The sequence below is a fragment of the Halyomorpha halys genome, unplaced genomic scaffold (genome assembly GCF_000696795.3).
Source record: "Halyomorpha halys isolate HHAL.00 unplaced genomic scaffold, Hhal_1.1 Scaffold963.1, whole genome shotgun sequence".
NCBI lineage: Eukaryota > Metazoa > Arthropoda > Insecta > Hemiptera > Pentatomidae > Halyomorpha > Halyomorpha halys.
The window spans coordinates 77,113-83,008 of NW_027106713.1; positions in this window are offsets into that span (position 1 = coordinate 77,113).

A 5,896-nucleotide genomic window follows, 5' to 3' on the forward strand; every position below is an offset into this window, starting at 1 on the left:
TTTTTTTAATGAATTTAAAGAAATTCAAATTAAGATTATTATCTACAATTTTATATTAGTTTTATTAATTAATTTGTAAAATAAAATAAAATATTATATATACATATTATAAATAAGTTTGTTTTTTTAATTATCTTACCATGAGGAGCAACACCCAGAGACAGCAACGACAGGGATATCATTTGTTGTCATCTGTTGTACAAATTTATTGAGATGTTCATGCAGTGTATTGTGAAACCGTTTGAAAGTCATATGAATGTGGTTCGTAAAAGTCGGAATGCGCAGGTAGGTGTGAATGATCTGGTTTGTAACGTAGAGTGGTTAGGCGTTTCGTCGCCAGTCTTTAAAATGTGGATTGAAAAGTTTGTATAGTTTGAATCTGTGTATTTTTAGCGAGTTCATAAATCTGCCAGGCGTTGGTCCAGGGGGGTTTTAGTAAGTAATGATATGTGTTGAATTTAGGTCTGAGTTAATTATCTCAGTAGGAAATTTAGTGTTTTACGTTTTGTCTTGACATGTGGGCCCCATGTCAACCTTCTTTCATAGGTAAGCCTTAAATAAATTACAGCATTTGTTTTTCGTATAGGGTGATTGTCTTGTCACATCAAATAAGTTTGTTTTGCTTATTTTACTAGCTTATATCGTTACAGTATCCCCAAATATTGTGTATGATAATACCTTAAAAAATAAAGAAATGTGTATATCGCTGCTTCAATAGTGGTGCATCTGACAAAAATGTTTTGTATCTGGTATTCTATAGATTTTACCAACAGCTTAGAGTTACTTTTCGTTAACCCTACAAGTTTTAGGGCAATCCGTAAGACGAAAATAAATAGAATACCACCAGCCAATGGTAATATTATACTTTTAGAATTCGCCAAATTCAAGATTAAATTAATATATTTTTGTCAGATGTGCCATTAATAAATCAAAACAGTGATTTTATTTTGATGAAACTAAAATTCAGAGTACTGTTCATATGTTAAAGACGTCAAACTGAAAAACCAATAAACGAATAAATATGTTTTTTCTAATCTTTTTACATCTTATTATATGTCTTGCTTAAACGTCTTTAAGAAAATACAGTTCAAAAGTTTTTTGTCCTTTATATTTATATACTTAGAGAAAGCCAATTTCAAACAGTTAAGTTCATTAAAAAATACCCGTTTGATGTGCTCTTTAAAAAAGTGGGATATTTATGAACTTACATATCATTTTATAGACAGATGCATTTTTGACGTGACAACGTCTTATAAATCATTTTGCGGGATGCCATGTTAGAAAAAGTGTCCCGTAACGGAAGTAGATTTTTAATTAATTCATTGTAATTGATCATATGGCGAGAGGTTTCAAATGGGTTTGCCACTAAAACAAATGTAAAATAATGTAACTTTAAATGAATTATAATTAAAAATATATTTAAAAGAAATATACTAAAGATATAGAAATGTTAATAATAATTTCGACATTGGCAAACCCATTTCAAATACTCTCTTTGCAAACGTCAACTATTGCCACTCAAGACGTTAATCATGCCACCACACTACTATTATAAACCTACAAATTTATGTTTTTGACGTGACAACGTCTTATAAATCATTTTGCGGGATGCCAAGTGTCCCGTAACGGAAGTAGATTGTGGGGGAGGTAATTAGTAGTGTAGTAGTGGGGGTAAGAGGATTATAGATGCTGAGAGTCATGCAGGCAAAAGTGTCCCGTAACGGAGAAGGTAGTGGTGGGGATGGGTAAGAGTGAGGTGGTGGGGGTAAGAGGTTAATTACCTTATACTTAGAATTAAGTATAACTGTATAAATATTTTGTATAACCAAGCAAAAATAAATATCTGAATTCAATATGTGAACTATATAGAGTATACGTTGTCACGGAAATATGTCGCCTCGGCGCAAAGCGCCGAGGCCTACACGGGCACGGTTTTTTTAAAACTTATTTTAATATTAATTATTTTATAATAAAAATAGTTATAACAGTCCTGGCCTCGTTATCTATTTCCAGTAGGGGCATTATATACCACATCGCTCTTAGGATGATAAATGTGTATTTCATTTTGCAGAAGATTTTTCTTTTTCCATTATGAGGTTTACAGCTGGAGTGAACTTTGTACCATTCAGCGCAACCCAAATGACAGAGGTTACGACATGGAGAAATTCTTAATAGTTGCGTCTGATTCTCAGCCATTTCCGGCACGGGTTGGAAATCATTTACTACTTACTCTCTATATCATTCTCTAATCCTCAAAACATCTTCTATTTTGCAGTTTCAAGTATATGACAGAATAACAATTCATTCTTCCTGAAAATTTCTTTTCTAAACGAAACGATTTAATTAATTCAAGTTTTGTACTAATGTATATTGTTGGAATATATATGATATTGAGAATTTTTTTTTTTATGAATGGTAAATTTGCTTGAAAATATTTAATAGCAGAAATTGTTATGTGATATCAACATTTCATATCAAATTAAACGAAATCAAAATATGTCATCTTTTCATACTCATAAATATGTCATATTTTCATAAATATTAGCTTTCATGAATTTACACAGGGGTGTTATTCATCATGAAATAATGCTCTACGCATGTATTGTCCGAGTGGCCTACAAACATACTGGTTAATAATTAATGTCGTAATATTTTTTTATTCAAAATAAGTCATTTATAAGTTTCGCCACACTTTTGTGTACATTGACGTTCCCTTCAGTGATTATACTGTTATCCCCCGAAGCTAACCCCTTCCAATATTCAATTAAAATATCCATGATTTCTGTCCGATTCTTCTCGCTCAAGTTCATAAATTTATCTTTAACGTGGGCATACCAGTTCTCATCCATACCTTGCCTAATTAACCTGATACAAGTTTTGTTCTCCTCTATGTGGATTTCTTCCACCTCACTCACAATGGTACCTCGGGGTAACCTCACATCGCTTTGGGACGCATTAACTAACTTCACCATAACATTTCGTTTCTTAGGAGCCACCACTACTCTGGTTGCTCTGGCAACTCCTCCTGGCAGGTTGACGGGCTCAAGAAGGACTTTCATTCCCTCGATCTCTCCTTCGATTCTAGCAGGAATGATTAGCTCACTGCTTGGTGGCACGATAATAGTTTCTTTGCGATGGTCTATCTGTCCACACTTATGACAACTATCAGTTTTCTATCGTTGACGGTCCCACATCCAATGCCTCCATTCAACACATTTAGGGCAGGGCGTAATGGGATTCCTCTTACCCGCCAAGCTGTCCTTCTGCTCGTGATATCGGACGCTTCGTGTCGGGACCCGATCACTACGCTCAGCGTACGGGACTCACTTACACCGACCGGTGTGGGGAAGCGGGTATTCTGGTGTTCACAGATGAGACTTGCCTACAGAGGAACAACGAGAAGCCACCGGTGGTGATGCGCGGAGTGGTATTAGGGATGTTCCAGTTGGGAACCGAGACCCCTATTTGGCGATTTTTAAAGGGTCAGGATGTTAATACCCTACAAGATGCGGTGGTGATGGCAGAGCAGATGTCATCTGATGTTGAAGTAGGAGAGCTGAAAGGTATTAGACAAATTAACCGAAGAAGAAGACGAACCGGGTCGCTGCTGTCTCCGAAGAGGGGAAACGGCTAGTTTGGAGGTACCAGAGTCCCCAACGGTCTGTAGAGTCACTCCTAGGGGTGGCTACAGAAATCAGAGAGTCCCGTACCTCTCTGATTTCTGTAGCCACAAGCTATAATCATAGCCTTAATAATCCTACCAGTGCTATTTTTAAAAGAAACAGCGACTTTTTGTAGTAATAAACTCCCATATTTTGCTTCCGTATTTTGGAGTCCATTACGAAACCTAATCCACAGTTTGGAAGCTTTGACATTGATTTACTTGGTATATAGTATATTCTATTCCTATCTCGTACCACTTTGTTTAGTTAATCAGTTTTTATTTCATGCTTTACTCAAAATCAATCTTTGCAATAGTATTAATGCCTGCTTAATATGTGTAATTAATGCTAGTGGTAATTATCGTTTATATTATTTAGTTTAAAAATACTGATAAGATTTATATGCAGGAACCATTATTCATTCATTTCATATTTTCTCATCGTTAGCAAAATATCACATAAGCTAACCCTTCACTATAGCCTCATAATTAGTTGTCTCACGATGAAGCAGATGTCAAGGGCAGAAATAGCTCAAGGTTCACGAGAAGAGTTGAAACGGAAAAAGTTTACCATATGAATGCTATGAATTTAGTCTTAAAAGTAATATTGTTTCCTGTAATTGTTACTTTAAAACTTCATTAAATTTACCACCTATAATGGCAAACAGTGACCATAAAAAATCAAATTATGCTTCTAAAACAATTTTCTTTACAATAACTATCTATACATAATACTGAAATAATTAACTTTTAAGCAAATGCATACATGATCTCAAATTCATGTATTGCTTCTACTTTTACAAAATACATTTTTATTTTTTTTTTTTTACTATTTATCATACTTTCTGTAATATAGTATATATTTTTTAGTTTTGAGAATCAAAAAATTACAAAGTTCATTAAAAAATATTTAATCGTTGATTTAACAGGAAATACAAAACGAAAAAGCACCTTCTTCAACGACCAATGACAATTTTCTTAATGGTCTTCTTCTTCAATTGGTACGACAGCCCATTACTGGGTCCTGGCCTCTTCAAGCAACTTCCGCAGATTAATCTGCGAAGTGCCACCATCCTACTATTACCAACACTGTACAGAAATCTCGAATCTTCTGTAAAACCGTCCACTCTACATCGAAACTTCGGGCGGCATATTAGTGTGGTCCCCTTGATTTCTTTTCTTTCATCGATTCATCGATGAGTCCTTTGTGGATCTCATGAGGACCTATCCTTGCTTCACGGCTTACCCAACGCATTCTACTAAACTTGATGTAATAATCAATAACGATTTTTCACCATAAGTTATGTTTTTCTAATCCGACTGGTGCTAGCAATAAATCAATTTTTCGTGTTCCGAAACGGAAAATCTGTTAATTTGGTGAAAAGTAAAACGGTCCTTATACCAGAAAAATTTGAATAAATATCGGTTATAACCATTTTAGAGGGAACTCTTCAATTTTAAACGCACTGGAGGTGATTAATAATAATGACAATAAGAACTGCTACGACCCTGAATGGTCATGGGCTAAGTACTTTAGATGAAAGCACTGTTTTTAGAACAACGGTTCTACAAGGAGGTTATTAGGCCACTGTAACAGGCTGAGTGGACTCCAGGATGGATCTAGAACACCCACATAGCTAACTCACGGCTACATTGTAACGGAAAATAATTATCTACCACAGCTGAATTAAAACCCGGGTTCTTGGAGTTAGTTGCATAGTGCCTTACCACTGCACTAACACGCTCTCTGGAAGTAATGACAATAATGAGGATAAACGTCTTAACACGTGTTCGTAATCGTCATATTTATAACTTTTTTATATAACAAAGTTATTCTAGGTGTCCTGACAACTTCATATATCTATTCTCAAAGTTTTTAAGTAGTTTGATTTGATTGTGAGGAAACGCAAAGAAACTGTCGTCGCCATTACTAATGTCAATAGAAGATGCAAGATCAGAAACAAATAATACGCGAAAACGTTGTTTTGACCAATAAAATTGCAAATAAATAAGTAACTGAGGAGTCCGATGCATATATAGTATTATAATTCAATTTTGAATAAATTTCTTTAAAATTTTTTTGAGGTTTATTACTTCCATCATTTGCAATAAATTATTATTTATTTATTCATTAACAATTGTTTCGGGACCACTGTCCCATATTCATGCACTATAAAAACCTATAACAATATTAAAAACTATATAACACCAATCTTCTACTTTATATATTTTATT